General features: G+C 29.0%; 1 protein-coding gene across 4 annotated transcripts in view; it reads left to right on the forward strand.

Moving 5' to 3' along the window:
• The first annotated feature begins 6969 nt into the window (after positions 1-6969).
• Positions 6970-12485, forward strand: part of LOC129980844 (ecdysone-induced protein 78C-like) — a 30994-nt gene continuing 25478 nt past the window's right edge. Inside the window, exons 1-3 of one of the 4 annotated variants that reach the window (XM_056091269.1) lie at positions 6991-7064; positions 7680-7709; positions 12236-12368. The gene's annotated coding sequence lies outside the window, so the exon portion shown is untranslated. The other 3 variants (XM_056091267.1, XM_056091268.1, XM_056091270.1) reach the window with 3 other exon arrangements.

Genomic DNA, 12485 nt, shown 5'->3' on the forward strand with positions numbered 1-12485 from the left:
TGGAATGATTCATCATAACTGCATGAATATTGCAGAAATGTAGATAAAATTTATTAAAAAAAAAAAAGAAAAATTACAAAATTTTTTGTTGCTCTCGAGATTCGAACAGAAGATCAGCAAAATAAAATGGCAAAACCTGCCGATCCAGCCCCCAAGCCTCGTGCCTCGAGAGTGTCTGAAGGCTCTAAGATTCTCATAACGACTCGGCAATAATTTTTAAGTACAGTGTAAATCTGGTTTTAAAAGCAAAGTGCTAAGAATACGAGTAGATTCTGCGCATGTGCTCGAACTTCACTCTTAAAATTCCGATTAAATATAGAAATATTTTGAAATTAAAATATTTTTTGAAATATATGATTTAAAATGATTCATCATAACTCCATGAATAATGCAGAAATATATATAAAATTTATTAAAAAAAATTACAAAATTTTGTCGCTGTCGAGATTTGAACAGAAGACCAGCAAAATAGAATGGCACACCCTTCCGATATAGCCCCCAAGCCTCGGGCCTCAAAAGTGTCTGAAGGCACTAAGATTCTCATTACGACTCGGCAATAAGTTTTAAGTACAGTGTAAATCTGGTTTTAAAAGCAAAATACTAAGAATACGAGTAGATTCTGCGCATGTGTACGAACTTGACTCTTAAAATTCCGATTAAATTAGAAAATTTTGAAATTAAAATATAGTTTTGAAATATATGATTTGGAATGATTCATAGTAACTCTATGAATAATGGAGAAATATATATAATATTTCTTAAAAAAAAAGAAAAATTACAAAATTATTTGTCGCTCTCGAGATTCGAACAGAAGACCAGCAAAATACAATGGTACACCAAGCCGATCTAGCCACCAAGCCCGGTACGGCGAGAGTGTCTGAAGGCTCTAAGATTCTCTTTACGACTTGGCAATAATTTTTAAGTACAATGTAAATATGGTTTTAAAAGCACAATGCTAAGAATACGAGTAGATTCTGCGCATGTGCGAGAACTTGCCTCTTAAAATGCCGATTACATTAGAAATATTTTTAAATTAAAATATAGTTTTGAAATGTATGATTTGGAATGATTCATAGTAACTCCATGAATAATGGAGAAATATTGATAAAATTTATTAAAAAAAATTACAAAATTTTGTCGCTGTCGAGATTTGAACAGAAGACCAGCAAAATAGAATGGCACACCCGGCCGATATAGCCCCCAAGCCTCGGGCCTCAAAAGTGTCTGAAGGCACTAAGATTCTCATTACGACTCGGCAATAAGTTTTAAGTACAGTGTAAAGCTGGTTTTAAAAGCAAAATACTAAGAATACGAGTAGATTCTGCGCATGTGTGCGAACTTGACTCTTAAAATTCCGATTAAATATAGAAATATTTTGAAATTAAAATATTGTTTTGAAATATATGATTTAAAATGATTCATCATAACTCCATGAATAATGCAGAAATATAGATAAAAATTATTTAAAAAAATAGAACTACTACAAAATTAATTTCGCTTTCGATATTCGAACAGAAGACAAGCAAAATAGAATGGCACACTCTGCTGATCTAGCCACCAAGTTTCGTGCCGTCTGAGTGTCTGAAGGGTCTAAGATTCTCATCACGACTCGGCAATAAGTTTTAAGTACACTGTAAATCTGGTTTTAAAAGCACAATGCTAAGAATACGAGTAGATTCTGCGCATGTGCGAGAACTTGACTCTTAAAATTCCGATTACATTAGAAATATTTTTAAATTAATATTTAGTTTTGAAATGTATGATTTGGAATGATTCATCATAACTGCATGAATAATGGAGAAATATAGATAAAATTTATTAAAAAAAATTACAAAATTTTGTCGTTGTCGACATTCGAACAGAAGACCAGCAAAATACAATTGTACACACTTCCGATCTAGCCACCATGTCTGGTACGGCGAGAGTGTCTGAAGGCTCTAAGATTCTCATTACGACTCGGCAATAATTTTTAAGTAAAATTTAAATCTGGTTTTAAAAGCAAAATGCTAAGAATACGAGTAGATTCTGCGCATGTGCGCGAACTTGAGTCTTAAAATACCGATTAAATATAGAAATATTTTGAAATTAAAATATTGTTTTGAGATATATGATTTAAAATAAGTCATAGTAACTGTATGAATAATGGAGAAATATAGATAAAATTTATTAAAAAAAAAGAAAAATTACAAAATTATTTGTCGCTCTCGAGAGTCGAACAGAAGACCAGCAAAATTCAATGGTACACCCTGCCAATCTAGCCACCTAGTATATTACGCCGAGAGTGTCTGAAGGCTCTAAGATTCTCATTACGACTCGGCAATAATTTTTAAGTACAATGTAAACCTGGTTTTAAAAGCACAATGCTAAGAATACGAGTAGATTCTGCGCATGTGCGAGAAGTTGACTCTTAAAATTCCGATTACATTAGAAATATTTTTAAATTAAAATATAGTTTTGAAATGTATGATTTGGAATGATTCATCATAACTCGATGAATAATGGAGAAATATAGATAAAATTTATTCAAAAAAATTACAAAATTTTGTCGCTGTCGAGATTTGAACAGAAGACCAGCAAAATAAAATGGCACAACCTGCCGTTCCAGCCACCAAGCCTCGTACCTCGAGAGTGTCTGAATTGTCTAAGATTCTCCTTACGACACGGCAATAAGTTTTAAGTACAGTGTAAATCTGGTTTTAAAATTAAAATGCTAAGAATACGAGTAGGTTCTGCGCATGTGCGCGAAATTGACTCTTGAAATTCCGATTGAATATAGAAAATATTTTGAAATTAAAATATTATTTTGAAATATATGATTTGGAATGATTCATCATATTGCCATGAATAATGGAGAAATATAGATAAAATTTATTAAAAAAATTACAAAATTTTGTCGCTGTGGAGATTTGAACAGAAGACAGCAAAATAGAATGGCACACCCTGCCGATGTAGCCCCCAAGCCTCGGGACTAAAGAGTGTCTGAAGGCTCAAAGATTCTCATTACGACTCGGCAATAATTTTTAAGTACAATTTAAATCTGGTTTTAAAAGCAAAATGCTAAGAATACGAGTAGATTCTGCGCATGTGCCAGAACTTTATTCTTGAAATTCCGATTATATTAGAAATATTTTTTGAAATATATGATTTAAAATGATTCATCATAACTCCATGAATAATGCAGAAATATATATAAAATTAAAAAAAATTACAAAATTTTGTCGCTGTCGAGATTCGAACAGAAGACCAGCAAAACAGAATGGCACACCCTGCCGATCTAGCCCCCAAGCCTCGTGCCTCGAGAGTGTCTGAATTGTCTAAGATCCTCATTACGACTCGACAATAAGTTTTAAGTACAGTGTAAATCTGGCTTTAAAAGCACAATGCTAAAAACACGAATAGATTCTGCGCATGTGAGCGAACTTGACTCTTAAAATTCCGATTACATTAGAAATATTTTGAAATTAAAATATTGTTTTGAAATATATGATTTGGAATGATTCATAGTAACTCCATGAATAATGGAGAAATATAGATAAAATTTATTAAAAAAAATTACAAAATTTTGTCGCTGTCGAGATTTGAACAGAAGACCAGCAAAATAGAATGGCACACCCTACCGATATAGCCCCAAAGCCTCGGGCCTCAAAAGTGTCTGAAGGCACTAAGATTCTCATTACGACTCGGCAATAATTTTTAAGTACAATGTAAATCTGGTTTTAAAAGCAAAATGCTAAGAATAGGAGTAGATTCTGCGCATGTGCCAGAACTTTATTCTTGAAATTCCGATTATATTAGAAATATTTTGAAATATATGATGTGGAATGATTCATCATAACTGCATGAATATTGCAGAAATGTAGATAAAATTTATTAAAAAAAAAAGAAAAATTACAAAATTTTTTGTTGCTCTCGAGATTCGAACAGAAGATCAGCAAAATAAAATGGCAAAACCTGCCGATCCAGCCCCCAAGCCTCGTGCCTCGAGAGTGTCTGAAGGCTCTAAGATTCTCATTACGACTCGGCAATAATTTTTAAGTACAGTGTAAATCTGGTTTTAAAAGCAAAATGCTAAGAATACGAGTAGATTCTGCGCATGTGCGCGAACTTGAGTCTTAAAATTCCGATTAAATATAGAAATATTTTGAAATTAATATTTAGTTTTGAAATGTATGATTTGGAATGATTCATCATAACTGCATGAATAATGGAGAAATATAGATAAAATTTATTAAAAAAAATTACAAAATTTTGTCGTTGTCGACATTCGAACAGCAGACCAGCAAAATACAATTGTACACACTTCCGATCTAGCCACCATGTCTGGTACGGCGAGAGTGTCTGAAGGCTCTAAGATTCTCATTACGACTCGGCAATAATTTTTAAGTAAAATTTAAATCTGGTTTTAAAAGCAAAATGCTAAGAATACGAGTAGATTCTGCGCATGTGCGCGAACTTGAGTCTTAAAATTCCGATTAAATATAGAAATATTTTGAAATTAAAATATTGTTTTGAGATATATGATTTAAAATGAGTCATAGTAACTGTATGAATAATGGAGAAATATAGATAAAATTTATTAAAAAAAAAGAAAAATTACAAAATTATTTGTCGCTCTCGAGAGTCGAACAGAAGACCAGCAAAATTCAATGGTACACCCTGCCAATCTAGCCACCTAGTATATTACGCCGAGAGTGTCTGAAGGCTCTAAGATTCTCATTACGACTCGGCAATAATTTTTAAGTACAATGTAAACCTGGTTTTAAAAGCACAATGCTAAGAATACGAGTAGATTCTGCGCATGTGCGAGAAGTTGACTCTTAAAATTCCGATTACATTAGAAATATTTTTAAATTAAAATATAGTTTTGAAATGTATGATTTGGAATGATTCATCATAACTCGATGAATAATGGAGAAATATAGATAAAATTTATTCAAAAAAATTACAAAATTTTGTCGCTGTCGAGATTTGAACAGAAGACCAGCAAAATAAAATGGCACAACCTGCCGTTCCAGCCACCAAGCCTCGTACCTCGAGAGTGTCTGAATTGTCTAAGATTCTCCTTACGACACGGCAATAAGTTTTAAGTACAGTGTAAATCTGGTTTTAAAAGCAAAATACTAAGAATACGAGTAGATTCTGCGCATGTGTGCGAACTTGACTCTTAAAATTCCTATTAAATTAGAAAATTTTGAAATTAAAATATAGTTTTGAAATATATGATTTGGAATGATTCATAGTAACTCTATGAATAATGGAGAAATATATATCATATTTCTTAAAAAAAAGAAAAATTACAAAATTATTTGTCGCTCTCGAAATTCGAACAGAAGACCAGCAAAATACAATGGTACACCTAGCCGATCTAGCCACCAAGCCCGGTACAGCGAGAGTGTCTGAAGGCTCTAAGATTCTCTTTACGACTTGGCAATAATTTTTAAGTACAATGTAAATCTGGTTTTAAAAGCACAATGCTAAGAATACGAGTAGATTCTGCGCATGTGCGAGAACTTGCCTCTTAAAATTCCGATTACATTAGAAATATTTTTAAATTAAAATATAGTTTTGAAATGTATGATTTGGAATGATTCATAGTATCTCCATGAATAATGGAGAAATATTGATAAAATTTATTAAAAAAAATTACAAAATTTTGTCGCTGTCTAGATTTGAACAGAAGACCAGCAAAATAGAATGGCACACCTTGCCTATATAGCCCCCAAGTTTTGGGCCTCAAGAGTGTCTGAAGGCACTAAGATTCTCATTACGACTCGGCAATAAGTTTTAAGTACAGTGTAAATCTGGTTTTAAAAGCACAATGCTAAGAACATGAATAGATTCTGCGCATGTGCGCGAACTTGACTCTTAAAATTCCGATTAAATTAGAAAATTTTGAAATTAAAATATAGTTTTGAAATATATGATTTGGAATGATTCATAGTAACTCTATGAATAATGGAGAAATATAGATAAAATTTCTTAAAAAAAAAGAAAAATTACAAAATTATTTGTTGTTCTCGAGATTCGAACAGAAGACCAGCAAAATACAATGGTACACAACAGCCAATAACTCAATACATCACCACTCAACAACCATATCGTTCGTCTCACTGGAGGGAGAGTACTATGGTGAATAGCATATAAGCCAGTTAACAACTCTTCTACTCGAACGATCGTTGTGGTATAATGGTTTAGTTACTGGACTGCGAACCACTGAGGTCCCAGGTTCTATCCTAGCGCATCGTATACCGCTAAAAATTATTTAACTTATATATTAAATTTGTGTAAACTAATGTTTATGTACTATGAGAGTTATATAAAAGTATCTTAGAGAATCAGTTGGATTTTAACACTCTTAATGTATAAACAAGCCATACATAGTATCATTTTTATTAATATCGCTATAAAGTGTTTTTATTTATAAATTGTATATTTAAACCGTTAAGTAACAGAAGACAGATTTTTTTAAGAAAATTATGTAAATATAGTGAAATTTATGCGGGCATATATTGGATTACCTTGTTAAAGAATAAAATACACAAATGGAGAAGGAGAGCTTACAAATTTTGATCTTTAAAACTTTATGATTTTGTTAAACAGTATTTTGAAATTATAGGTTTTTTTTCTAAATATGAAATTAATTAATATTATTATACATAATTATTATTTATATTATGGAATAATGTATTACTTTTAGTGTTAAATTCTTTTAACTCCTAAAATTACATATTTTTTAGAGCCACAAATACCGCGTTACTTGCCTTACTTTTATACGTTACCAATTTGTAAAAAAAAAAAAAAAAAAAGAAAAAAAAATAGTTAAGAGATTTATAATGGATATTTTTTTAAAAACACTTGTAATCAATGGCGACTTTTAGATTTTGGATAATAATAACGATCGTAAAATATTCGTCATTCTTTCTGTCTCTTTTTTTGTGATTAATAATGAAGCACCCTCAGTCAGTAAAGTTTTACTTCAACTCGATTTCAGAAGCCAATTGTTTTCGTTTTATATGCCACTTCATCTTACTAGGAATTATGCCAGAATTGCTCCGGAATTAAATGTAAATAAATTATATTTTTTGTACTTATATTTATGTATAAAATATGTTCCAATTTAAGTGAAAGAATAATATATGTAAAGGTAGATATTTTCATTGATTACATGCCTTATATTTTGGCTTGCCTGTTGGAGCAAACACTTCAAACAGGTACTTCAAAAAAGAACCGGTTACCTATCTCCCCCCCTCCCCCTCTTTCCTATGAATCTTTTGATTTTTCTTTTTTGTCTGGTCATTATTCTACTTAGCTTTTTGTTTTAGATTTTTTTAAATGAAAAGTTAAGGATCGAATAATATAATATCTAGTGTTTTCAGAAACTAAGTACGTATATATTAAATTATTGCAGCACATTTTTTACCTGCACTCATATCGACAAACAAAAATTTAAAAAAAAACAAACTATTATCCAGCCATGTTCATGATCAACTGATTCTTTTTTCTTGACATTTTCATGAGAGTGAAAAGAAAAAACTTTTATTAAAAAACTGACTATAAATAAAAAAAACTATGAATGTATGGATTAAAATTAACCAGTTAAGATTTCTTTTATTTTTTAAAATCGAATGTGGTGACCATAAAATAAGTTTTAATTTCTAAATCTGTTTGTTGTTTTTTAGCCTGGTTTGCTTCTTCACATGAGAACAATCGTAAGTAATAATGAAGAAACTTTTTTGTTTGTAAGAATTACTTATAGAAAACAATTGTTTTGTAATGCTAAGTATTTCATGGTGCTTTAAGGAAATAGTAAAACATTTCTCCTAATATTAGTTGTTTTCAAATAAGGAATAAATATTGTAACAAAATGTTTTTAATGAATTCAAAAGTATATTTCAGAATTTTTTTTTTAATGATGTTTGATCATAAATTTCTGTTAATATATTTATTTTTTTTAAAAGTGATTTATATAAATATTTAGATTATATAAATCTCAAGATTAATCTAATCTTGAATTAACCCATTATTTGGAAAGATGTAGAAAATTCTTTTTTTATATTTATTTACTTGGTTTGCTATCTTTTTTAAAGAATCAATCAGTTTTAATGTTGGCATGAAGTGATATGGTGTAAGCAATGTTTTGATATTAAATATTTATCAAAATTTATTTATTTTCATGTTAAGTTTATTTTTCTGTCTACAGTAATTTAAGTAATTGCATTAGTTCTCATACATGGATATATAATGTTTTGTTGATAAAAAAATTAATTCTTTGGGATTTGTGAATTAATTTGCATGCCATTTGCAAACTTTTAGCTTAACTGCAAGCTATTGTCAAACTTTAAACATAACCAAATATTATTGATTAACGTAGTCAATAGATTATTAACATGACAACTTTTTTGATTAATCATTAATTGCAACCTAGACTCTAAGGCTGTGACTTATTGGCATGTGGTTGATACACAAGTATTAGTATTTTCCTTTCATTCAAAACAAATCATATTATAAAATTTGAAACTGCAATAGCTTATGGTAGTTTTGTAAATTTTAACAACTTTCTGTACAATTTAAATGCCTTAAATTCTGATTTTTTTTTGTTAGTGAGTTTCAGACTACATAAAAGCATTATTTTTAAAGTAATTGTCTAAAAGAATTAAGACAATTTACTTATTTTTCATTATTTATTTCATTACTTAGTTTTCATTATTTGTTGTATGTGCATATTTTTAAGGTAAAAAGTAAATTTAGGATTTCCTGATTAAATGAAACCATATCCTCTAATTTTATCTTGTAAAGTCCTCTTTAAACCTTTATAATGTAAAATGCTAAAAATTTAATCAAATAAAACATTGCAGTTTATAGAACATTTTATTATTTATATTTCTTCCCATTTTTTTTATATTACAAACGTCAATTCCATATGGATTTGAGAATTTTAATTATAATTTATTAATTAGTCATTTATTAATGTTTATTGTAAAATTCTTAAATTAATATGGATTAATAATCAAAGAAAATTGATAAAGATATCATATTAGTTATAGCTAGAATTTGATTATATTTGCCTAAGATATGCAGTTAAGCCTAAACTAGTTGATGTTATGTAATTAAGTCAAAATGGCATGCAGATAATAAAATCATATTAGATATTGATTGAGAATTATTTATTTGTATGGGAAAAAAAAACAGCATATATTCTTTTTAAAAAAACTTTCTTTTTTTGTTAGAGAAGTTTTATTTTTGTTACGTAATTATAGATGAAAATGGCTGTTTTTTGGTGTTTTTGAATAATATTTTTTTGAATTTTTTTTATTTATGTGGTTAAGCAAGGTTTTGAATAAGTGTTAAAATGATCATACCTCTTCCCATGATAAAACAAAGGTTTGTGGAAAATTCCATTTAAGAATATCAAATCTGCTGCCCCCCCCCTAATATTTGAGGCTTTAGTCTTAAAAAGTAAGTACTTAATATTCATAGTCTATAGTTACTGTCTATCACTTGCTATTATTTTTCCCCATCTTTTTGCCAGTTGTGATATACCATCTTGAAAAAAATGATGCGTCTTTTGAGGTAACCCATTTTTTAACTTGTTCTTAAGAATTGCTGTTCAGCCAGATCATGTGCCATTGATCGAAAAGAATGGTAGTCTGACATTTTGATAGTATGATGGATGGATGGATTAAGACTTTCCATTTAATTTTCTCAAATATATCTTTAGACTTGGTTGAGCATTGTCTTGATAGAAGATTACTTTGTGGGTCTCTCTTTACGTAAAGAGAGATTTTATTCTTCAGTGCTTGGCTCAAATGTATCAGTCGCATTCAATACCAATCCATCTGGTTGCACTCTGTTTTAACAGCTCATAATATATAACACCAAGCTGGTCCTACTAAATGCAGAGCACCTTAGTAATGTGAACATGAGGTCTGAGGCATTAAAACATTTTATAATATTTTCTTTCACATAGAACAGACTCACTATAAATATTTGAGATCATTTTTCAGAAGAGAAAATCAAAATTTCCAGCAAATGATGAGAATTTGGCTCAAAAGCTGAAATCTGCGATTGAGAATAAATTAATAATATCAACACAAATTTGCTAATATCATGTAATAACAGGTGTTCAAGCTTATTGTTTGGCATTTTTTATCTGCCTGTTTTGACTGTACTTTTTGATACAAGCATAAAAAAACAGTAGTGACAAAGTTGTATATCTAATACTTAAAAATTAAAGTTTGTTTGTGAGAGAAGAAATTTATTATGAGTTTTCTTCCAATGAAAAATGTATGTTTTGATGATCTCTCCCCCCCCCAAATAAAGTTAGATATATAAAAGCATTAAACACCTGCATATACTTGATATTAAAGCATTAAGACTTTTTGCATTCAATTTCATGGGTTGATTTTGAAGAAATTTCAGCAGAATTTCACTGATCATGGTTTCCTAGAACCCAAACAACCCTCCATTCAAATATTATATAAATTGCTATAAATTGCTTACATTATACATATGTTAACATGATATATAATTTTGATTAGATTTTAATTACTCTGGAATATGCTGTAAAAAGCATATAAATCTTGATTGATTTCAAAATGGAGCTCTCTAGCTGAAAGAGGGTTGGAATGTTGGGAGTAGAAATTTTCATTTACTTATGTCAATTAATTGATTATTAAACCAGTAAAGGTTCTGTACTAATTGAATGCAAGAAGACCAGAAAAATTGAATGACGAGAATAAGGTCTGAGAATTAAATGTAATGTTAAGTATCCCATTGCATGATCTTTGAAATTGAAATGTATTTTTATGTTGTTTGTAAACAGTAAGGCATTGTTCTTATGGAGATAAACTAATATCATATTTAAAATTTCATCATATTAAAAATATTAAAGTAATAATTTATATTTTGTTGATGATTGGAATGATGTAGCTAAATGTTAAAAAAAAAATATCAATAAAGGAGAAGACAGAAAGTCAGTTGAAATTAGAAAATTGAATGAAAATAAATTTTTATAGGAATTAAGGTTCTAAAAATAGATTCTGAAATAGAATAAACATAAAACAGAATCTCGATTTTTAAAAATATATTATTTTTAATAATTTGTTTATAAATCTTTCTGTTCCTTTATTTTTATTAATTTTCTTTAAGCTATTTAACTTTACATAATATTCATACATACAGTTACATAATATTATATTTTAAATAAATCTTATTGTAACTTCTCCCTCTTTTAAAGTAATTGGTATTCAGTTGTTTTTAAAGTTATCACTATAATATTTTTTAATTGAATATTAAGTATAAAAATTTCTTGACTAATATCTATAATCCTGTCTCTAAATGCATAAAAGTGTATTTTTTTAGTTTTGCATGTTTTATATTTTGGTGGTGATTAGATTGACATTGCTGAATTAATTTTACTGTCAATATAGAAAGTCAGTTGCTGCAAAACAGCTATGCTAAGGAAATTTTAAAAATTTTAATAAATAATTAGTCAATAAAAATGACTATAAAAATTACTCCAAAACATAAAATTCTGGCAATAAGTTTCTCCTCAGAGGGGCACTAGTTGTTTCAGTGCAATTGTTGGCAATGTTCATTTATTTTCAGAGGTGTTATGACAGTAGAAAGAATGAGATTTATATGGAAATTAGCTTCTCTTCAAGGTGTGAAACATAATATTTTAGAATAAGAATATTTATGGATGTAAAATCCACTGTCAAAATGTGGAAGTTAATGGTGTACTTATAATAAGCAGATCACATGTTGCAAAATGTTAGCACTAATTTGAATCTAGAATAAATTCCTTTCTGTCAAATTCAGGATTTAAAGCAAAACTTCATGTGTTAGATGTGGCAATTCTCATATAACTCTGATTTGGCTTCTAGTCTTATTACTTATTTTTCACACAAGTGAAGAAAGTTTTGTCAGGAACATAGTTGTTTTAAGGTTATGAAGTTTAAGAAGTGATCAAATGAGCAAGAATATGATGTCTACAAATCTGCAGTTTCATAATATTTTAATCATTTTGCCAATTACTTAGATGATGTGCTGATATCCCATTTGCATTTCATGTACTTTATTCTTTTTACAGCTACTTTATATTTTTATTAGCATTGTAACCTTTTTTCTTTCTTCTGATCAACCTACATAATCTTATGCTAGCTTGGAAGAGATATTATTATTTTAGAATTATTAATAAGCTTTTGTTCAAAAAGGTTCTTTTCTCTCATTGCAGGGCCACAACATCCAATCACAGATAGATCATAAATTCCAGTTTAATGAAAATTTTAGTGAAACTGCTTGAAAAGAAGCTGATTCAGTACCACAAATTTAGAAAAAATGTTTCAAAATTGTTATTTCCAAAAACTGTGAGTATTTTACAAATCAATCTTTAAATTATTGTAACTTATTGTTTATGACATTTTTAAATAGTTTACTTACTTTTTAAAACTATTTCATGTTTAGATTCAATGGATGCTCTGAAG

The sequence above is a fragment of the Argiope bruennichi genome, chromosome 8 (genome assembly GCF_947563725.1).
Source record: "Argiope bruennichi chromosome 8, qqArgBrue1.1, whole genome shotgun sequence".
Classification (NCBI taxonomy): Eukaryota; Metazoa; Arthropoda; class Arachnida; order Araneae; family Araneidae; genus Argiope; species Argiope bruennichi.